Here is a 25,269-nt window from a genome sequence, read left to right as displayed (position 1 = left end):
ACAAATAAATCGTGAGATTTTATAATACTTGGATGTAACGTTCTAAGTTTACAGAAGGTCAAGGAATTTTCAACCGTTTCTAAAATGTCTTGAATTACATTGAATGTGATAAGAAGTTCGTTGAATAACTCTTTTAAATATTTAATATTTTCCTCATTTGCTTGAAAATGTAGAATATCTCTTATCTTAAATATTTTCGTTTTTAATAATTTTTCATTATACTGAATATCCTGAATCGTCTGAATTAAAATTATCAATTATTTGACGACTAACAGAATATTGCATTCTTATTTGATTTTGCAAGTTTTCTTGGTTTTATTTTAAATGTTCCATAATTGAATTAATTCTTTCTCCATCTTCAGAGTCCAAGTTTCCTGTAATTGTTTTTACTGTTGAATTAAGACCGTTAATTAACCATCTCTTTGGTCTATCTAAGGTAGAATAAATATTAATGTTATCAAATTTTTCTTCTATACTATTGCTAGTGTACTCTATTATATTTACAATATTTTCTGTTTCAGAATGAAAAAATGTTTTATTAGACATATTATATTTAACGTGATTATATTGTATACTTAACTTATTATATTCTACGAGTAGTGGACTTAAATTATAAAAATGAACAAAGGTATGACTGGATTTCTGCAGCTTGGCATATCCAAGATTTATGGGAAGTATTCCCAAGTTATAGGTAACATCTTTTATATTGACTGTTGCGTCTCCGGCGGTGACGAACCTAAAATAAATTTATAGGGAGGAGTCTTTTTAGGACGTTTTATGTTTGAAAGACGAATATTTTCTGAAGTATTTTTGTGTCTAGTAGCTGTTTTTAGTCGGGTATTTTTGCTTTTGATTTTTTCACTTTTATATTTATTTTTGGTTTTACCTTGTGCCTGTTTATTACGTACGAACACTTTAGTGGGTATTGTATCTGGTAATTCTTCACGGCTTTTATTTGCTTTATAGATTACTTTTGATTTGTTTTCCTTTAATTTTTTATTTAAATTCGAGTATAAAATTTTCATAATTATTAACTACTTGTTGATCAATTTCTATATCGAAAGGTGTGTTACTGTTTATGTGTCCGGTAATTATTTCGTTTGGTTTCAATTTTGTTGCAGAATGAACGCTATTATTATAGGCTAATAATGCGTAAAGTATTTTATTTTCAATAGTCTCATTTTTAAAATCTTTTTGATTATTCAAAAGTCTGACGTGTTCAATAATCGTGGAATCTTTCAGCAATTCCATTCGATTCTGGATGTTGAGAACTTATGAAATGAATTTTAATTTTATGCGTTTCTAATAGTTCTTTTACAACAGAATTTTTTAGCTCAGTTCCATTGTCCGAAATTATTTGTTCCGGTATACAGTGGTGTGTAAAATATTTAATTAAACTATGAGCTACCTCTATTCCTTGTCTAGATTTTAATTCATACATTTGACCATATTTGGAAAATGAATCTATTATCGTAAGAAATTTACTATTTTCTAAGGTTATCGTGTCTAAATGCAAAATTTGGAAAGGTTTAGTAGCTGTGGGGGTAACATTTAAAAATGGTTTTATTGGTTTTCTATCATATTTGCTTAACTGGCAAACTTCACATTCGTTTATATAAGTTTGTATAGATGCTCTTTGATTTAGCCAGTAATACAAAGCTTTTTATTGATTTTCAGTTTCATCTAGTCCTCTATGATTAGTCTTACCTTCGTGGTAATTTTGAATTACTTCTTTAATTTCATTTAACATCTATTAATTTTTTATTACATTTAACAAAGTAAATTTGAGAATCTTGAAAGTGATTTTGTAGAACGACACTGAATTTTTCATAAATTGGGTCTTCGAAATAAATAAAATATTTAGTTTTTATTATTACTTTCATTGTCTGTTTCAACTATTAGCGATACATTATCATCGGTAGTTGATGAGAGTTTTTTATTAAATTTGTCCATATAAACTAATAATTTTTTATAACATTGAGGTTCTTGTAATTCAGTTTCATTGATATTTATTTTAATTCGGGATAAACAATCGCTATTGGTATTTAAAGCACCCTTTTTGTATACATTATCATAATCATATTCCTCAAGTTTCAAGCGCCATCTAACAAGTTTTGAACTTGGATCTTTAAGTGAGAATAACCACTGGAGTGGTTTATGATCGGTAACTATTGTAAATTTTCTGCCAAAAAGATAGGGGTGGAAGTATTTGGTTGCCCAAGCTATGGCAAGAAGTTCTTTCTCGATTACAGAATAGTTGCATTCTGAATCATTTAGGGTTCTGCTGGCGTAAGCCACAGGTAAATCAGAGCCTATTTTGCCTTGACTTAGAACAGCACCTAAAGCATAATTGCTGGCGTCTGTGGTAAGGTTAAAGGGTTTTGTAAAATCTGGATATTGAAGTATTGGTTCATTCATCAACAGATTTTTACACATTTCAAAGCATTCGACGTAATCTGAATCCTTTACATTAATAATTGCATCTTTTTTCAGTCCAATAGTTAATGGTTTAGTTAATTTCGATAAATCTTTTATAAATTTTCGGTAATACCCTAAGAGTCTAACGAAACCTTTCAATTGTTTTGAATTTTTTGATATTGGAAATTTTTGAATTGCTAAAATTTTATCTGGGTTCGGTTTTACACCTTCTGGCGTGACAATATGTCCCAGATATGCTACTTCTTTTTGCAAGAAATCGCATTTATCAATTTGTAATTTAAAATTAGAATCTCTTAATCTATTGAATACTTCTTTTAAATTTGTGATGTTTTCTTGTAAACTGGTACTGAACACAATTATATCATCAAGGTACACCAAACATTTTTCGTTCTGTATACCCATTAGGATATTGTCCATGACCCTTTGAAAGGTTGCAGGAGCTCCTTTCAGACCCATGGGCATGCGCACATATTCATAGTGCCCATTTTCTATATTTAAGGCTGTTTTCGGAATATCCTCCTCAGCCATTTCGATCTGATGGAAACCAGAAGCGAGATCTAATGTTGTAAAATATTGACAACGTCCAAGCTTATCTAGTAACGTTGTAATATCTGGCAATGGATATCGATCTCCAATTGTGATCTCATTCAGTTTTCGATAGTCAACAACGAGTCGAAACTTCGGCTTTTGAGAAGCATCTAGCTTCTTTGGGACTATTCAAATGTTGCTAGACCATGGAGAATTGGATGGTCTAATAATATTATCACTTAACATTTTTCGTATTTGATTCTGAATTTCCGTATGGTGAATCTCAGGAAACCTGTATGATTTTGAATAAATAGGTATTTCATTAGAAGTTTTAATGTGATGTTTTATTTTACTTGTGAAGGTGAGCTGATTTCCTACAACATGAAAAATATCACTATACTCTTGAATTAATTTTAATACAGATTGTTTCTCTTCGGAATTCATGTGTTCAGTTCTAACTTTCGAAACATCAAATTTAACATTTTCACAATAAATTTCATTGAAATTTGGGTTGAGAGTTTGTTCGTATTCATCAAATGTCTCAACACTAATAGAAGGGCTTAAATCTACTCGAAAGTTGGATTCTGAAGAATTTAAAATTGTACATAAAGCTATATTATTTTCAACTTTTGTTAAACATTCAGGGATTTCTAATTTCCCAATTCGTGTATATGGTATAATTACATTACCATTTTTTACATTTTCAATATTTAATTTAATTACTTGTTCACAACGTGGAGGCACTACTATACAATTCGTGGATCCAGTTTTAATGTCAAAGTAATTCAATTTAATTTGACTATAAGGAGTCATAAGCAAATTATTGTTTAAATCGATAATTGCATTAAGTATTTTTAAATTATCCAATCCTAACAAACAATCAAAATGATCGTGAAATTTGAAAACGCAATATTCTAAATTGAGCGGTTTCCGATAATTAAACATTTTAGGGATTGGAATGAGTGTGCAGAAATTTTGTTGACTGCTACCAAAGGCAGATTTTACATGGAAGGGTTTTTTGACATAAGATTTGTTGAAATATTTCTCAGCAACTGCTGGTGTTATAAAGGATCTTGTGCTACCAGTATCAATTAAAACCTTAAGATTTTGTCCTGGAAAAATTATATAGGGTAACACGCTTTCTGAATTATTTAAGTTTAACATTTCGATAATGTTTGGTTTGGTTCCGAGGCTGGTGTCTCTAAAAAATTATCGGATTCATCATTAGTGCAATCAGAATCGTCTATATTATGGAGTTCTTCCGAGATAAAATTTCTAGGTTGATTCGGATTGTGTTGGAACCTATTTTGATAATTTTGAGGTTGGTGTCTAGATGTATTTCTTGTAGACATACTCATTGGAGTTGGATTAGGAAATCTTTGGTTCTGGTTGGGCTTAAAGACGTTTTGACCATTATTAGAAAAGTTTGTATTATTCCTATTAGAAGGGATATAAGAAGTTGATGGACGATATTGCGGGTTTGGTGCGGAATTTCGATTAGTATATTGATAATTCTGCATAGAATTTTGCCTAGGAGGTGGCTGCCTATATGCCACAGTATTTTGGAAAGTGGTTTTGTTTTTATGTGAATTATTTTGCGTATTCAAGGATGAAAAAACATTTTTCGGATGATTATTCTGGGTCATATAAACTTGAAAATCATTTGTAAGTACATTTAAAGCAATATTCAAATTTTCTGGATTTTTCGTACGCATTAATGTGCCTAAAGGTTCTTTTAAACCGCGTAGCAATACTCTGAGAGCCAAATTTTTAAAGTTATTACCCAAAATTAAATGTTCACTAACATTAGAATGTGTCGTGAGATAAGAAATTTGAAGATTTATTAAATGTTGAATTCTATTATAAAATTCGAAAGGCGTTTCATTACCTTGTTTCATTTCTGAAAGTTCTATATTTAAAGTGTAAATATCTCTTTTGTCAGCGTAAGTATCAAGAAGTGCATCTTTTAGATTTTCCCAAGTTCTTATCGTACAAGAAGAAATGTTTATGGCTGCTTCACCTTTTATTTTTGCTAAGATGCTGGACATCAAATATTCGTTTTGAAAATCCCCTACATCCGCAGTATTATAAAACTTACTTACTAATTTCTCTGAAATTTCTATAAACCTAGGAAGTAATGCATTGTTTCCAACAAATTCGGGTATCATATCAAGATACTCTTTTTTTAAAGTAGGTAATTGTAGAGTAGCCATTTTATTAAAATTATTTGTAGAAAAAAGTTTTGGTGATGCTAAGTTAAATTTTATTTTAGTATTAACAGAGTTTGAGCCTGAATTTGAGTTATTTGAATCAGAATTTGAGTCAGAATCGTCAGATGTGTCAAGTAAATAATTAATATTTCCTCTATATGACATTAAAAACACTTACAGCAATAGAATGAAGATCCTTTCCATTGGCTCAGCCTGCACAGGAACAACTAATATCCTCTTGATTCTTCCGGTTTCCAGCACAACACAGATCTTCTAGTTGAGTTACTCAGTTCGCCCAACTAAGAGTTCCAATAATTTAACTTTACTTGTTCGAATAGTCAACAAATCGTAAAAACAAACCGAATGTTATATGCTTTAACTTTCGATTGACTATCCTACTGACTGCGCCACTTAACTTTTAATTTACCGTGTTTTTAAAAACTAACCTTATTTCTAACATAAATTCTACCAACAACTTCAATTACAAAACTGATAGTTTTTATTACAATCGTGAATTAAATAATCTTTCAGTAAACACAAACTAAGCAATTCTACAATAAAATAAGTTCTTAATCAGCACAATATACTGTCCACCTAAGGGCAATGGCGTAGGTAACATATATATATATATATATATATATATATATATATATATATATATATATATATATATATATATATATATATATTTTTTCTTATTGGGAACACAAGCGTAGACTAACTTCAATATATTTTTCGAGCTTTTTCGAATACTTATGTATTCAACGTCTGAGAAATAATTAATTAAGATTTGCGGTGGCTTTAAATTTTATTGATTCTTGTGAAAACTTGAAATTTATGGGATTCAAAATGACGTCTGATAGAAATATTGATTAATTGATAATTATGAAATTATCACCTCTATTCACTACACTAAAAAACAGAACTAAAGACCCTAAAAACTCAAATATATTATATTCCATACCATGTCTGAACTGTCCTAAAAATTATATAGGAATAATTACGAAACCTCAACCAAATTCACCATAAATTGGTTAATTTTATTTTAATCATCATATATTAATTATTCTTTTATATATATATATATATATATATATATATATATATATATATATATATGTATGTATTACAGAAATATATGACAGAAATTGAATTGTGTTTTAGAAATCGTATGAAGCTTTCGTAATGAACATCCCGAATTTAATGCGTAAGCGTTGTGAAACTTTCAATTCAATAGCTGCTGATATTAACTTCGTCAAGAATATGGAGGAGTTCCCTCATTGTTTGGGTTTGTAGATTGAATTTTCTCCAAATTCAAAATAACGAACTAAAGCACACTCTAGAAGAGAAAATCAAAATAGAGAGGGATTATGGAAAAAATTGTATATAAATGGGTGAACAAAAACAAAAATATTCCAAATCAACTTATAGCTGACAGAACCATTACAATCCCTGGGTTAACAAGAGAATGATAAGAAAAGCGCACAAAAGACAGTTGAAGTAATATTGACAAAAGTCAACGTTGAGATTTGAAACAAATTGTCGGAGATCAACAAAAGTACGACATTTATTGTATATAATGGTAGATTATGAATATTTTAATGATATGAAATGGGTATATACAGGGTGTATCGAAGATGATACTATCGATGTCAAAAGGGCATTAAAATGACATATACTGAGTGTATCGAAAATATTATCGATGTCATAGAGGCATTTTTGTCTCTACTTCACTTACAAAACATAATAGAATGTATATTGAAAAATGCTACTGATGGCAAACAGGCATTATTGTCCCTGGTCTTACGAACGGCCGATATCGAGTGGCTGAAAACGGCACTTATATAACATGAATAGACAGGGCGAAAAATCGATGACACAAAGACATTACTATCTCTGGTTCTACGAATGGCCGTCGTCGAATAGACATTTATATTCAGGATATTATACAGACCTCATATAGTCACGTGGAGAACAGCATCTATCAGACATAATAGCCGTCATAATATATCAACACATACATTATTTTTATGATTAAAACATTTTGGCTTGGAGTATTCTAAAGGTGGGTGCTTATCCAACTCAAAAATAGGTGTAGCACAATAAGTTTCCAAAAACTTTTCCCTTTCTGTCAATCAATTAATATGCCCATGTATATATAACATGATCGTTTTTGAAGGATATGAGAGGTTTTTTTAACAAAAGTTCATACAAACAAGATGTGCCAGGATAGGTAATGCCCTTAACACTGATGTTAGTCCCAGCAACCTCTCTTCGGGTCCATAATGGTTTGCTAAAAACTACTAATTGTATCATCTATGTATTATTTCTAGTTTCATAAGTATCTTCATTACTCGAAATACTGGGCGGCTTCATAGGTGTGCTGCTAAGACGCTCACCGGAAGCGACATATGCTAGTCTATAAAATAGTCTAGTTGATTGTCTATAGGTCGATCATGGTGAGGCAAACACATCTGGTTGCTTAGAAGATTCCAATGGTTCTGATTTGACATATTCCTGCTTATTTGGTCTTTCAATTTTCGTAAGTAACTGCTTAAGATGTTCAATTACTGGTTGATAAGTTTTCTCTAGTGTTTGGGACTGGGCAAAAACGCTCTTAATTCTAGAGGAGAAAGTACAAAGGAGATGTTTGCCAATTTTCAAGAGTCCTCTTACCATCTTCAAATCAACCAACTTATTTTTACTCTAGAAGAATTTAAGGATGATGCTCATTTGGTACACATTGATTGTTCAAGACGAAAAGAGTAACTCAAACGAGATCGCGACTCATAGATAGAAAAATCAATAACATAAAAATATGTGGAGTTTACCGGTTATAACGGAAACCAAATGTGTCATTATATTTTTAAGGTACCCTTTCCTATGAACTTATTAACGCCTGAGTTCCATAGATAGTTTACTTGGTTGATTAGGAACCAACACTACATGAACTGGAATGCTGGGTTGAAGCAAATAACATATAATGCGGACATGGTTTATGCTGAAGGACGGGAAAAGTACGATTTTTCAAAAACATATTGTGCTACACCTATTTGTGTAACCTTTAGAAGTCTCCAAACCAAAACGTTTTTATCATAAAAACAATGTATGTGTTTGTGGTGCTTTATCAAATGTATTATTTTCATATGATGCTTGTATAATTAAATAAATGTATAAAAGGAGGTACTGTACACTAGAAGTCAAGATGAGAAACTCCCTCATTTGTAATTCATTATTATATAGGAGAGAGACAATGTTTCTTGGAATCCTGAGTATATGATGGCTATGATTTTGTAGTTCTGTGTGTGTGCGTGTATAAGCGCACGGTCTGTGGATGTCTGATGGATGTTGTGCGTCCTTTTTCTATGATGTATGTATCATCTACTTTGCAACAGTACCATCTGACTGAAATAAGGATTTTCGCAATTTACTTCTAAAATGTCTCCAGTTCCTTCCCAGTTTCTTCGTGTTTAATTGGGGTCACGTGACTACACCTCTGTCGAACGTTGTATGAGGTCTGTATAATAACGGTCATTCGTAAAACCACAAATAGTAACGTCTTTTTGTCATCGATTTTTCTCCCTGTATATAATGCCTTATTGCCATAGATAGCATTTTTTCAATATACATTGTATAATTTTCTGTAAGTGAAGTAGAGACAATAATACCTTTTTGACATCGATAATATTTTTTTCGGTACATGCTTTTAAATGACTTTTTGAAATTCGCAGTATGTCTTTGATAATAAATGTATTGCTGACACAGCAGACTAACGACCACGTACAAATAAAACAATGATATTGCGGATTATAGGTAAATTCCATTCCATAACTCCTCCCTCCTCAAATGGAACTCAAGGGCGTAAGGGCGCTGGAGTAACTTGAGTGATGTCGGGGCTCTTGGGAGTTTCTTTTCTTCTACACAAACTCAATATCAATTTCTTCCTAAATATGTAGATACTGCATAAGATTAAGATTATTACCGTGATACTACTAAGGCCATATATAGATATGTTCCAGTGGGTTCGAATTTCTTCTAATGGATTTTCGTCCTTTTCTTGAAGGAGTACTTGATGAAGTTTAACCAGGTGAACTTTCTCCATTTTCAATGTTTGTACTACATAATTGGGAAAGAGGTTTCCGTAATCTCTTTTAATGTTAGGGCGTGTCTTGTAATCGTACATTTTTCGATCGAATAAGACACAGAAGAGGTTTTAATTTGTCAGCTGGGTGGAATAATAAAAAGGTAAGTGTCATGTAAAATTGCGATGTCACTATCTTCGCAATTCAGTTGCATATTCGTTGGTTCTGAAAAAATGTAGTGGCATTACTTAGTTCTTCTATGAGTTGGAAATTCGTCTGGACAGGCACTTGCTTCTAGTTATTTATGCCAATGAATGAGATTAGAGATGTCGCATAGTCTGTTTCCTTCGTTGGCTGGACTCGATTCTCTTCACTTAGAAAAATTGATTGCAGATCGGTACATTATTTTTCTTGGTATTGGTACAAATTGTTGCTCATTATAAGGAAAGGTGATGGGGGATAATAATAGTTTGATTTATGTTTGGAACGGAATAGAAATGATAATGATCAAAGGATTCTGGGTGGACCAGAGGAAAATCTATACAGGAAATCAACTTATTGCTCGCATAAACTACTTTTGTCATCTGCTGACAATAATATTTGATCTTTATTGTGGAATCTGTATAAATCTGTTATTATTTCTCTAAAATTATCTGAAGATATTAAGCTACGTTGTATGGCGTTTAATAAAGAAGAACCTATTGAGTTGTCGATATCTGTTAAAAATCTTAAAATTAGCTATGAATTTTTGCTGATCTATATCTCTTATTTTCTAAATATTGATTAACGTTACTTTTAGATTCGCTTAATATTGTTTATGTTTCTCTTATTTTGTTGAAAATTGATATTTGGTTTCTGTTCAATGTTGATAATGTACCATTTAAAACATTGGTTTAATGAAATATGATTCTTGAGTTTTCTTATAATTTTATTTTGGCTATTTTCTAATTGAAAAATTCTGTTGTTAATTTCTATTGCGCCTTGTTCGTCTAGGTTTCCTGATAAGAATTTTACGAGAGATCCTAAAGGATTGATCAATGCTCTTTTGTATAATTTGTTCGGGAAAATTGAGAAGATTTTTTGATTTATGTTATCAATTTCAAAATTTAAATATTTGTACATTGTAAGAAGTGCAAGTCTATTGGGAGCTGTGGAGTTTTCAATTACAGTTCTTAACTGTCGAAAAGAGGAAGTTAGTGAGTCTATTTGGTCTTGGATAGGTTTTAGTGGAATGTAGTGGAGAAAAGTGTGTGTAGCAGTTTAACGTTAGCATTTCCTAATTTGTAAGGCAGAATACCGGGATTGTCTTTAAGATTATGCTCCTGAATTTTCTGATTCATTGTCAATGGGAGGATTATCATCCTGTAAAATAACGTTAGTCAGCTTCCTGGGAGGTTTAAACAAAAGTCTGTGGTAGGTATTTTGAGGAGTTGTAACTGTAATCCCTTCTTATTTCAGAACATGCTCCGGTTTGTAAGGAGGTTTAGTCTTTGCTTGTCTGTCTGTTTGTTTTTTTGTAACCTATGGTACCGAGTTCGATAACAGGAGGATCAGAACGTTTTTCGTTTCTTTTATGAGTAGTTTTCAATTTGTTTTAGAGTAAACTTTTATGTAAATTGTCATATAATATTTTCATTGTTTCCTTATGTTCATTGAATTGATGATTTATAAGCTGTTCGTCGGAGTTTATAATTAAATGATCTTTAAGTTCTAGATATCCAAAAATTAGATCTGTTGTTTTTAGTTTTGTGAGGTTAGGTTAGGTTAGGAGTTAGTCACGGAGTGTATAGAATTGTTGTATCCTATAATTAAATAATTCAGTTTTTCGAAAGGGGTAAGTTTTAGTTTAGTGATTGGAAGAGTTGCCATATTTTCTAGGAGTGTTGATTGAAATCTTTCGGCAATTAAATTATTATTTGGATTGAATGGAAAAGTGTATTGATAATTTGGCAAATTCTTTGATTATATTTTGGCATAACTCAATTCCATTATCCGAGATTATATTATATTTTCGGGTATCTTAAAACGGGAAACGGATTTTAATAAAGATTGGTACAGGTGAATAGCTGAAACCGATGGGTTGATGTAAGCTTGTGCGAATTTGGAAAAACTGCCGCAAATTGTTAATGCCATAGTATTATCGAATTTAAAAACATCTATGTGCACAGTTTCAAATGGTTTAATAGAGGTCGGAGTTAGCTGTAATTTTATAAAAAAGGGATTGCTTTCATATTTCCGTTGTATGCTGAAATTATTTACAAAATTTTTTACATCTTCATTTAATTTGAGCCAAAAATATTTATGTTTCAACTCCTGAATATTTACATTTATACCTCTGTGGTTTGTAATACCTTCATGACAGTTTTTTATTAGATTATGTTGCCTATTTTCATTAAGGACATCAAGTAGAAGGATGTTTGATTTTAGTATTTTGAAGGCAGAATTTTTGAATATTTCTAGTAACCATATTTTTATAAAGAACTTCATTGTCATCATCTTTAAAGTGAAATAAGTTTTGTTTCATTGGAACTCCATATTGTTTAAGGAATGTTATAATTTGAGATTGAAAGGATTCGTTGGTAACATATATTTGTCATCTAGTTCTGACATTCTTATCAAAAAGCTTTTATTATAATAATTTGAACGAAAAAATTATTAAGAGATCTGTCGGTAATATGTATTCCTAAGATTGGGTATTCTTGATTTGTGTGTACTGTTTCGTCGTCAGTGTCTATTTGGGCAATTATGGAAGAATACTCTTGATTGGGAGTTTGGTTAAGGTTTTTCTTGAAGTCTTTCTTGTTTTCGAGAAATGATGTTGAATCGACGGGGTAAATTTCTACTCTACTTGTATATTAAAGTGTCCGCGTTAATATTTGATTTACCTCCTTTCTTAATCAAATTCCTCTAATTCTAATCCTCAACGTACTAATAGCGAGTTTGGTTGTTTTAGAGGCATTATCCATTGTAGGGGTTTATGATCTGTAATTATTTTGAATATTTTACCAAAAAGGTAAAGTCAAAAGTATTTTGTAGCATATACTATATAAATTGGTTTATCTTGACCAACAGGGCCTTAAGATAGAATTGCATCGATATTAAAATTACTAGCGTCTGTAGTTATGATGAAGTCTTTATTAAAATCGGGTTAGGTTAAAATTGGTTGGTTAGTTAGTAAAGCTCCAAAATCTTCGAAAGTTTTAATGTATAATGGATCGTCTATGTTTATTTTAGCACCCTTTTTCAAACACAGCGTGAAAGGATTAGTTATATTCGCGAAGTTATTAATAAATTTGCGATAATATTCTAGCACTCCTAGAAATGATTTTATTTCGCGAAACCGTTTTCGGAATCGGGTAATTTTGGATATTTTGAATATTTTCCGGGTTTGGTTTTATCCTGTCTGGCGTAACTATGTAACCAAGGAATGCAACTTCCCTTTTTAAAAACTCTGTTTTGTCTCGCTGAGCCTTTAAGTTACTGTCTCTTAATTTTTGGATTTTCTTTAAATTGACGAAATGTGCCCCTGAAAAAAAAGGAAGAGAACACAATAATATCGTCCATGTAGAACATTTTGCATTACCCCTTGGAATGTTGAAGGTCAGTTCTTTATTCCGAATAGCATACGAAGGTATTCATAATGACCGTTCTCGACAGTGAAAGCTATTTTCTTGATATCAACAGGATGCATCTCTATCTGATCAAATCCACTAGCTAAATCGAGAGTTGAGAAGAATTGACATCGGCCAAGTTTATCCAGAATGTCAGTTATGTTGGGAATAGGGTAACGACCATCTATAGATTTTTCATTAAGTTTAGTCAGGTTTTTTGCTAACTATCCAAATTGGGTTACTTCAAAAAGCGGCGCTTGGACGGATGATGCCTTTTTCTAACATATCATTTATTTGTTTTTCAACCTCAGGTTTATGGAAAAAAGGATATCTGTAAGATCTCGTGTATACGGGAATTTCGTGATTTGTTTTTATTTGGTGTTTAACCTGATTTGTGAAAGTTAAGGGAGAATATTCTCAATGAAATATTCTTAATATTTCCTACAAATTTTGGTAATATGAAACTTTTCTTCTTTATTTAAGTACGTTGTAATTCTAATTCCTAATATGTCATTAGGGTTGCTAGTATTGTTAAAACAGGGTGTTATTGATACATGAAAAATTTCATAGTCTTCTTCAATTGGAGTGGTTTTAACAGGCTGCAACTCTGTAATATTATCTGTATTGTTTATAATGTCCACAGGAGAATAACCATTTTCTGCTTGAGAAATTCCGTCTCTAATTATGCAATTGAATAATTTGGTTGGCGGTATGCCAACAATACCATATGAATATCTACAGGAATTTTTGTAGATTTGATATAATTCGGTTGAATTCTAGCGAAAAATAATAATTTTATTTTACTTTCGTAATGTGAAAGGGGAAGCTAAGCTTTACTTGTTTAAGAACTAGGTTTTTGAGACCGATATCTAGTTGTTTTAGTGTGTCGTAACCGATAAGGCCATCGAAAAAATTATAAAATTTGAAAATACAAAAATTTATCATTGATTTTGTGTGGAAATGCCGGAATTTTGGAACAATAATCTTTGGTTTTTGTTTGAAATAAGAAACAGATAGTGAAAGGCTCTTTAACAATATATTATTAAAAAAAAACTTTCTGTTATTTCGGGATGAATGAATGACCTGGTAGCACCTGTGTCAATTAAGAGTTTAAAAGGTGGATTCAAAATTTTAATATGAGGGAGATCTATTTTGTCATAGATTGAATGTAGTTCTCTATGATTGTTCGATTTGAGGCTACATCGTGAAAATATTCTTGTTTTCTGTTGTGGTCATTTGTATCGCCTAAGGTTTGTTCATTGTTTTGTGTTAATCCTTAGGGATTTTGGGATTCATCTAAATTATATAATACTTCTGATACAAAGCTTTGCTGAGGGAGATATTGGTTTCTAGAAGCTTGATTTCGATATATTGATGTGGAATGTCGATTTATGGAGATTTGAAATTCCGCTCATAGGAATTGATCTTTGAAAGTTATTCGGTGGTTTTCTAAAAGTATTATTTAAAATTCCACTCATAGGGGTAGGTTTCGGTTGTAGAGCTTTAGGGGTTTGGTTTAAATGAATTCTGATATCTTGGACGGCTAAAAACTTAGCGATTAGTGAAGAACCTCTGATGTGGAAAATTGTTGGGATTATTGGAAGTTTTGTGGTGGTATGTTTACTTATTGTCTGGCTTCGGCTATTGTATTAGGTTTCATAGCACGAATAGTTGAACCTAATAATTCTTTTAAGCCACAAAAAATATTTAAAGATTTGGGTATCGTAAAACCTCTTTTTTATTCTAACGACGTCTCCAGATCGACATAATTATGCAATGAACTTAAATTTGACATAACCCTAGTATAAAAATGTAAAGGATTTTCGGTATTTTCATTTTCATCACGTTGATCGCCAAAATATGCAACTAAAGCTTCTTTAACAGATTTCCAACTTTTATCGATACAAACACTATATATTTCATTTGCATGACCTACTAATTTTGAATATATTCTATAAATGAGATTTATTTATTACTAATATCTATGACCGAATGAAGTTCCAAAGGATTCCCATCGAACATTATTCAAAAATTTAGTATCAAATTTCGAAACTGACATTTTTAAATTACTTATATCACTTGTATTCGATATGAAGGAATCTTCAATAGACAAATTACAGTATTCCCTTTCTAGATCAAAAGATATATCGTTTTCCGTATTACTTATATTAAAACTATTTACACTAAGGCGATTTTCTTCTATAGATAATCTTAATAATTCTATTTCCTTCTTTCTTGTTACGTAGATTCTTCGTATCAATGAACTAATGGTTGATACCAAAGGGTTATTTACTATAAAATCCCTTTCAGTATCCTACTTAATGCGCCACTTTATATTTCTGTAGTCACAAATATATTTTTAAAAATTTCATTTAATTTCATTTTACACAGGTTTTAATGTTACTACAATGAATTAAGTTGGAATTTCTGCCGTTGGCGATTTCATACTGAATACATTGTTTACAACACCACTACACCAACACTCACAATTACACTGTCTAACTTGCGTTTCGATAACCAAGTTGTCGTCTCAGACACTGAAGGTAAACTGTTTATTAAAAAAAAAAGTGTGTTAACGATGGCCGGCTATTGAAATAAAAATGATGTTGTCTCCTGTGACGTCAAGCTGCGTCACTGTAACGTCACGCATATATATATATATATATATATATATATATATATATATATATATATATCAGAATGTATATTTCTAGAATTCTAGAAAGTAAATAATAAAAACAAATAACTAAGAAGACCTTTCCAGAAATTACAATAACTTACCGCTGTTTTAGAAAAATATACATTAAAGACAATATCAAAGGCGCCAAATCAAACGATTCTCCAAATTTTAGAGTTCCATTATAACCGGACAGGACTGGCTTCACGGCCTATGTCGTGGACTAGTTCGTAACCATATGATTTGACACTTAGACGTTTCTACTTGGATCTTGCAAGAAGTATTACGTTTTGAGTCTATAAATACATTGCAGTGCCCTTCTTGTTACTATCTTTTTTCCATTAATTTGTGTTATAAGATTCATTTGGTAAATCCGAAATCCGGCTTCATATATTGTGGCATATCTAGTTATCATTCTATAGCTGGAAAGCTATTGTTCGTAACGAGCAACAATTTATTAATTAAATTATTGTGTTAATGAGATTATGCATAACATCTTGATGCTTATGTAACATTACTAAATCACTAACTTAGTTAATTTATGCTTTATAATATTATTCCAAATGAAACTTAGTGATTTTAAGGTGTGAAAAAATTTCTGTTGGTGACATCATGCTGAACACCGAATCAGCTTTTTTTATATAATAAGCAACAAGAAACTTTTGGACTACAAGTTCTGGTTCCGACTATTTGTTATTTAAAGGCATCGCCAATCTACAAATTAGTTTCCCGCAACTATCTTTCCTCTATATTTTGATACTTTTTTGTCCGTGATTTTAAAGAAAGTCTGTATCGAATTCAACTGCTAATCATAACTTATTCAATGTGAAGAGATTTATTGCTTTAAGACAAAAAACTTCCATTCAAAGTATATCAGCGCGTTTCCACATCGGGTATTGTGATTGATGGGTTGAGTGAACGCCAAGTTGTATAAAAAGTAAACGTGACATTGTGAGAAATTTTATGTCATATCGAGATACAGATTATCAACCATAACTATTATAAGTTAGCAGGAAATGCTGTCGTCACTAAGGAAGACAATGCGAAGCATTTCGAAAGATAAACTGATAGTAAACCAAATTATGTCTGGTTATTCCTTTCAGATTGCATGTATGTGTTGTGAACTCCACGGTTCATCACTAAAATAGAATCTATACTAAAATTATAGTTTTATAACTAATTAAGTGAATGTGGAAAATTATCTTGCTAATCAAAATTACATAAAAAGGAGAACGAAGCTCGAGATATTAACACATATTTTAAAAAAGCATTTAAAAATAAAGACCTAGACTATTTTTATGTGCGAATAAAAATTGTTTTAATTTTATTGAGATTATTATTAAGAAAAATATGAAAATTCCTTGTTTATTTTTTCAATATTAATATATATATATATATATATATATATATATATATATATATATATATATATATTTCTTAGTTTTAGAGCTTTAATGTTAATCTGAATCAAAATGGATATTTTTCTTTCTGTATATAGAAGTATAAATTTTGTCTTACAGTAAAATATACTTCAATTGTTTGCGAAGTTGCTTATATCTCCAATGAAAGATATCCCTTGTTCCAAATACCTTCGAACGTTTGTTTAACCGATGAGGTTTTTGGATGAACATTCTCTACTTGCATCGGAAGAGTTTTCATGAATTGACAGAACATTTTCATCACAGCTTAGCTCTAACTTTTCACAAATGTCCCGTTTCCTCAAAGTTATGATAGTATTGTCAACGTTGGAAGTATTAAATTTTACTCATACCATGTTATTACGAAAATATCTTGCTTTTTCAGACTAATATATTTCGTGAATCCTAGTTTTTAGAATAACATCACCGAATAAAAGAAAAGTAATTAACTTTAAGACATATTTGAAATATTTATTATAAATGTATTTAGATGAATTTGAGTCTAATTGAGTAACCAGCGCAGAAATGCATGATTATGGTTTGGGGAAAATCCATTTAAATTTTTCCATCCGTATTCAAATTGTAACGAGGAGCCAATCGGACATAAGTAGCGATACAGGATTACCGGAAAATCTAACTATGGGTCCATTAAAGTTTATTTGAAGTCTGCATCCCTTAAAATCACATTATAAGTTTCATATCACATCAGAGGCATCGTCAGAGAGATTAGATTAGTTGATAACGACTATCAATTCAAATATGCAGATTTGTAATTGCTTTTGCGTCGATTGCTGTTGAAAATCATCTTATACAATGTATCTTATGCAAATGTATTCGTTCATCTGCAATTGTTTATTCTATATGTGAAATCGAACTTTCTTAGCAGAGCCTCAAAATCTAATCGTTTAATAGAAATGAGTAGTACTGACCGCTTAATTATAGTCAAAGATCCGAACCTAAATCGACCTTCATCGAGCTGATAATGGAAGCTTATTTTATAATAAATTTAGTGTATTAGATAATATATTCAAAATGACTTCGCAAAAAAAATCCTGAATAGAATATTTGCAAATATTTCTCATTAAATGTTGCAAAGTGAAGATAATAAGAAAATTTTATTCTGACCGGAGTATAAAACATATAGAATGTGCAGACGTTATAGTCTATTTCAGAAATGAATAGAGCAATAAAATGGGACATTCCGTCCAGTTCGGCTCAATTTCGGTGTAGGTCTTGAAATGTTGTGTAGGGATTATTTAGGTAGTAGATTATACAGTTACGTTTTGCGTTTAACAGATACCGTTTAACCTTCTATTATTGCCTCTGCCTAATTCCAACCCTATTTCAGATTCGGCTTAACCATGCGCCGTAAGGCCAATGGTGCCTTACCCAAAAGCTTTAGACCTTTATAAGTATATTTATTTAGTTTAACGCATCAGTATTTACTATTAAGCCGTAAATAGTGTTTAGATATTATAAGATTAGTAATAAAATGGCGATATACACACCAACGAAAAGATGTTCCAATGATTCTCCACTATCAGTGAATGAAAAACTTATTATTTCAAATGTGCACGATTGCATAAAATACGATTATCCGAAATTTACTGAAACTGTCCACTGATGTTCCCGAATGACTGGAGTTGGAAAGTTCAGCGTTTTTAAATTATTGCAGTGGAAAAAGATTGCAGGCCAAGTGGAACCTCCCAAGAAAAGTCCAGACAGACCAGTAAAAGTTCTTGATGAAGACACCAAAAGTGTAATTTGAAAAAGTTTTAAAAATGATATACCCACCCTAGATAAAATTTTAATGGAGCTTGGCCAGGATGACAATATATTCCGTTGATAGCTAAAAAACTTTTATGGACCACTTTGAGAAATATGAATTTTGCCTGGGAAAAGCATAACCGTAAAGCACTTTTACTGGAAAGCGATGAAATTGTTTGCTGGCGACAAAAATACTTAAGAAGTATAAATCAGTACAGAACAGAGCAAAAGAAAATCTTTTATCTTGATGAGACGTGGATAAATGTCATACAAAAATATGGCAAGACAAAAATATAACCAGTACTCGCCAAGCTTTCAAGGAAGGCATGTCAACGGGTATTTAGGTGCCTTCAAGTAAAGGAAAAAGATTAATAATCTTCCATATTGGAAGCGAAGAGGGATTTTTAAAAGAAGGTTTGCTAATTTTTCAGTCGTGCCATACGGGAGATTACCACGAGGACATGGATTTGGATGTTTTTGAAGACTATTTTGGTGAAATGATAAAATATCTTCCGGCTGATTCATTAGTAGTTATGGATAACGCAAATTATCATTCTCGATGCTTAGAGAAGACTCCAACTTCACCTTGGAGAAACCAAAAGTATTTAATTTGAAGATAATTTGATAAGAAAAGAAATATTAGCGATAGCAAATTCACACAAACATCATGTTATGAAATACGCCGTGGAAGATATAGCAGAAAAACATAGTGTAACTGTGCTACGCATACCGCCATATCATTGCGAACTAAATCCTATAGAACTTATATGGGCGCAAGTGAAAAGATTTGTAGCAAGACACAACACGACATTCAAAATGAAAGACGTTAAGCTACTGTTTGATCAAGCCATTAAGGAGGTGACACCAAAACTGGCGAAAAGCAGTTCAGCATGTCATTAAAGAAGAGGAGAAAATGTGGGATCTTGACTACTTGATCGATCGGACCGTCGACCCGTTAATTATAACGACAAGAGGAGACGACAGTTCCTCAAATGACGAAGAATATTATAATTTTTTATAATTTAATTTCTGTATAATGTATTTTTTGTATAATGTTGAATAAAAAATAAGTATACCTAATACTATGTACATAATGCCTAATTTTTATTCTGTTAAAATAAAATTCTCTCCCTGTTGCGACTATCCTACCGGCAAGACTTTGGCACACTATTTTCAGTGTTTGTGAATGGATAACAATAGGCCAAACCCTTATATTGATCCCAACCCGGGTGGTACTACCTGCACTTGATAAAAATAAAGAATTTCACAATGAAATTAATGCCAAACTATTAAAGTCTTAACCGAGCGATTTGAAACATCTGGTATCAATACAGAAAACAAAGTTTTAAAATTAAAAAGGGTAATCTAAGGTCTGAATCAATCCTCGAGTGCGTGGTTTTATACCATTGATACGTTTTTTAGAGAATTGGGTTATAAAAGATCAGAAATTGAACCAGGTGTTTACTAAACAGAGAAACAAGTTTTATGACCATTGTCATACTTTATGTGGTCAGGGCAGGTTTAGGTATAAATAACCATTGTAAACTTTTAAGTAAATTGAGTATATTTAATTTAGATTCAGATTAATATTTCCTGTTAGTGAGAGTGTTGAATTTAGCACGGAATATGTATAAATATAGCGTCATTGCATGGCATTCCCTTCCTATTTAGTGCCGTTACCTACTACCAATATGTAATATCAAATATTACGATACTAACATGAGTTTCGTAATGTCAATTGAATTCTTTGTAGAAACGATTTCTCCTCCCATTATTTCAGTAGCTATATATTTTTTTTCTAAGGATGTTTCTACATATTCTTCAGGGACACTACTGGATTTCCATCCACCATGTCTCTTCAAAATGTGCATATCAACACCAGCATCAGCAAGTAGGGATGCTGATGATCATCTAAAACAGTGACTTGTATATTCTGATGGATTTGGTATTTCCAGAAACGTTGCTATTTATTTTGGAATGCGCCCAAAAGTATTGATACCAATTGGTTGAGAAAAACATTTTCCATTTTTATATAAAATAAAAAACCGGTTATGGACTATATTTTGAGGTCGAAGTCGAACATGTTTTCGGACGTTGTTCAAGCAGTCAAAACCAGCGATATTTCCTCTAGTAATAGCAAATTCTCTTTGAATTTTAGTTTTAGTATTCAGTATTTTGATCGTTATGAACGTTACTTCGTCAACTACATCACCAATTTTTAACTTCATCAATTCTTCTCTTCGGCAGGCGCCAAACACACCCACGATTAAGGAAACCTATAAAAATAATATGCTACATGGAAATGTCACCATATTTATGTATAATCTTACCTTCATCAAGAATTGATCATCATTGGCTTCTTTCAAAAATCTGTGTATATTTCCCTTTTCGGCTTGTGACCTTCACTTTATCCCTTCAAAAAAGCCAATAGCTGTGAATATTTACTTATGTATACTATATCTACTTTTTCTCAGCATACTATAATGTATCTGAAGTGAACGCGTCAAAATTGACAGACGTAAAGCAACAATGAGCGCAACGCCTGCTTGTTACATGATTCTAATATCATTAATTTCAAGAATATTTACTAATATTTCTGATAATATAATTGAGTGAATAATTAACATTATTGGTATATTCGTATCGCAAATTCATATTACTATATTACTTATATCGTAAATATAAGTGTCGTACTTATATGATACACTTATACACTTATATGATAATAAAAGTTAGTCTATGCTTAGAAACCGAAACGGGAGTTTTACTATTACAATAGTGGCTAATAGGGCCCTATAACTCTTCAAGGATTAAACTTGACACCGAGATGAATTGCGTCATATATTGGATTCTCATATACGCCTCTGCTCTGTTTCTCATGCGGGACACCATATATATGTCTTGATAAATCGTCTCGATTTGAGATTTCTTGATAGAAACTTCAATAAATAGTTAAAAAGACCGAATTAGGCCGAAATGTCACTTTTTACCTGTTATCTTAAACTGATTTTCTATCCAAAATAAAGACGATTTTTCACGAAAAACATATAAAGAGGTTTAAGCAGTAAAAAGGCAAAGAGAATTCAAATAATAATTTTTGAATATTTTATATTTAATTTCGTTGAAAAATGGATTGATTTTAAGGTCTCTCTTACATGAAAATTATTGTTTAAAACAAATAAAAGTATTGACGTTTCATCCTATTTCGGTCTTTACTAAATATAATTTGACATTAACAATTTTATAATTATACATCATAAGTACTAATCACCACACTCTTGTTAAACTTATTGTAATATACTAATAATAAAAAAATGGATATCATTTCATCTCTTCCATATGAATAGATTGATAATATATGTTTACGATATAAATATACAATTTAGAGAGTATTACATCCGATTTATAGAGGATAAACCCTTCTGCTTATTTCTACCATCTCACACTCGATAAAAATGATTACGAACGTTTCTGAAGAACTGAATGATGAAGGACCTTTAACAGCTTTTTCATATCTTCATATCCATTTGGAAAAAAAATATATTTGAAATATACAATTTTAATGATAAAGTTATTGAAAGTTGGAACTTTTTTAAAATAAATCGTAAGTAGTAAAGTATAGTAAAGACCTCAATAGAAATGTAAAATAGTACTTGGAGATTTATATTTTTCTTGTCTGGCATCCGTTCCACAACTCATCATTTCAGCAAGGGAGGGTCGATACAATCAATTAAAATTTCACAATGACGACAAACCTTTCACAAAGTATTTTTGGGAATAATGTGGAATTTCCAAAATTTTTTGCAATGGTTGTCACTGAACTCAAGAGAAAATTTGATTATGCCAAAAACATACTCTATTGAAGACAAATTTGTCGATAACTAAGAGTGGTCCAATTATGAAGCTACTTTAAAAAGGTGGCGTTAATGTTTTGCTGTGACAAGGTCGCTCATAAGATTTTTATCCTATCAAACATGTCTGATATGTGATAGGAAAAGTAGAGAATTCTAAACTGGCTATGGGGCAGTTAATACATGAAGTTAGAATTTCTAGCAACATTTATCCCAAGCAGACATCATCCAGCTATATTTTTCGTCACCTAGACATGTAGATAAGTGTATTCATTTATTAAGTCGCCAAACATATGAATTTGTTTCGTACATATCCATAAAACAACTTGCAAATTTTGTAATTCCTTTCTTGATTTAAAGCTATCACTTTTAATGTCACAAAGTATGTTTCATTTTTCCAGCTCAAACACGCGATTCAATTAACTAAGGAATTTTAACGTATGTTTAATTAAAATAAGGATAAATAGGTTCATATCCATATATTTTCAAATCTATGGACAGTATTTATTGTTTTGCATAATATTATGAAAAATACAGTAATACTATAATTTATCACAAGTAAATGGAGGATGGTTTGCAAATTCTAATAGTCATGAGGCCGACAGCTGCTATCCACAGTAAAAAAGAAATAAAATAGAATGCAAAATACGTCAGTATTCACTACAAAAAAAACCAAGAATCAGAATCCAAACAAACCTCTGTAGTTGATTTGGAAATTAATAAGTTTTATTATAAATCATGAAGAACTCGTATGAACACTACCATAAATTTCGGTATACGAAACAGCTCGAAAAGAATTGCAGTAGATAAGATAATAGGTTGAAATATTGAACAAATATTTTGGGCAAATATCATTAAAATTCATATTTTGCTTATTTGTATAATTTTGTGTAACTATATTATCAAGAAGAAAACAGGAAATAGAAGTCACAGAAAAACTAGTTCATTTTTCACGTAATGCCAAAGGGAGATGGAAGTGGAAGTGGAAGTGCAAACGTTATATTTTTTTGTGAGTCTGTCGTTCTAGAATCACTTTCGTTGTTAAATAAATCTAGCTTAAGGGTCTGCAGTTTCCGACGCGTACGCGTAATGCTATGAAATAGGGAGAACTTCTCGAAATTTTCTCATAATTAGTTTGTGTAGAGAGAGGTGAAGCTATCCATTAACTCGTAGTGATGCTTATTGTACGAAGTAGCTAAGATTTTGTGTATACGAATGAATTGGTTCAACCTGTGAACCTACTAACACAATCATATATATTTCTCTAGTTTCTAAATTTTCCTTTAATGTTTTTGCTGGATCTTACATATCTTCCAATTAATAATGAATTTTCTAATCGACAAAATTTTTTGACCTATTTTCGGTTCTTATAGAAATATTCTGATCAAAATTTGAATAAGTCGATCCCTAATATTTGCTAAGGCTCTGAAAACATTTGAAAATCAGCTTTACAAACTACGACGGATTTGAAAGTAAGTATCCGCATGACTATAAAACTGTTTAACTAAGCTATAGAAATTAGCATATTTCACAAAATCCATAGCCACCATGGTGTCAGCGGCTATTGTATCAAGAATTCTCTAGCACAGCGTACTTTCACCATCAAATAAAAAATGAAAAAGTTTCATCACTGTTTGTAGCCCAGTTAACTTATAATAAAAATAAGTAAATCTTATTTATAGTAAAATAAATACTGATACATGTTTACGATATTTGATACAAAATAGAATAAATGCTGATACAATTGTATTGTTTATAAAATGTCCTTCAAGAATTCTTCACATGTAACTCCTCCATCCCTAAGAATGAAAAATGACGGAGGTATTTTTCATCTCTTGTTTTCTTTCCTCTTCTAATTCGACGTCTTCTTTCTTTATTTCTTCTATTTTCTGTTTTCTTACAAACTTATATTTATATTTACGAATTATCCAAAATATTATTAAAATTATACAAATTATTATTACAGTAAATAGTCCTATCGATACATGGCTTTGCGGATTATAAATTTTATGAATTGGTTTTATGTTTTTAGCAATGTTATTAATTTCATATAATTTATTAAAATCTATATTGGTTAAATTAGGAGATTTATAAATTTGATTATTTAAAAATTTAAAGTTTAGTTTTGGTAATATTATTAATTTTCCTTTTTTAATTTGTACATTGGTTGAGAAAATTTCATTTCCTATTTGAATACTACAATTCTTTGGAATTTTTATAATCGATGGATACATTATTTTAAAATAACGGTCCGAAACACATTTAGAAATTACGTCAGTTTCTAAATTTGGAATCACTAAAAGTTCATCATTTGTTACTTGTTCTAATATTGTTTTTTGAAGATCAATTTCACTAATAATACAATTTTTACCAGAATGTCCATTTAACAGTTCAATAGTACAGTTATCTTGTAATTCGAAAGACTCTTTACAATAATGTTTTCCTTCTAGCTCGGGGCATTCTTCTTTAATAAAAGTAACTTCTTCTTGACTTTTGGCCAAGTAAGGTTGAGGAGGGATAAATATTGTATGATTTTGGATTACGGGGTATAAATGAAAAAATTCATAGGTTTTGGGTTTTAGGATAGGAACATGGGTAGCAAATATTATTTTGGATTTGGAAAAGGTTACTTGTGAACCAAGAAAGAGATAATATGTCAAAATATTATTAAATTTTGGTATTTGTT

General features: G+C 31.0%; 1 protein-coding gene across 12 annotated transcripts in view; it reads right to left on the bottom strand.

Annotated features, from left to right (window-relative positions):
* The window catches only part of LOC130897076 (neurobeachin), a 735,983-nt gene that overhangs the window by 472,517 nt on the left and 238,197 nt on the right, over window positions 1-25,269 (bottom strand). The gene's annotated exons all lie outside the window — the stretch shown is intronic.

Source organism: Diorhabda carinulata, chromosome 8, assembly GCF_026250575.1.
Source record: "Diorhabda carinulata isolate Delta chromosome 8, icDioCari1.1, whole genome shotgun sequence".
NCBI lineage: Eukaryota > Metazoa > Arthropoda > Insecta > Coleoptera > Chrysomelidae > Diorhabda > Diorhabda carinulata.
The sequence above is the reverse complement of the archived record's forward strand: the minus strand, read 5'-3'. Positions and strand labels throughout refer to the sequence as shown.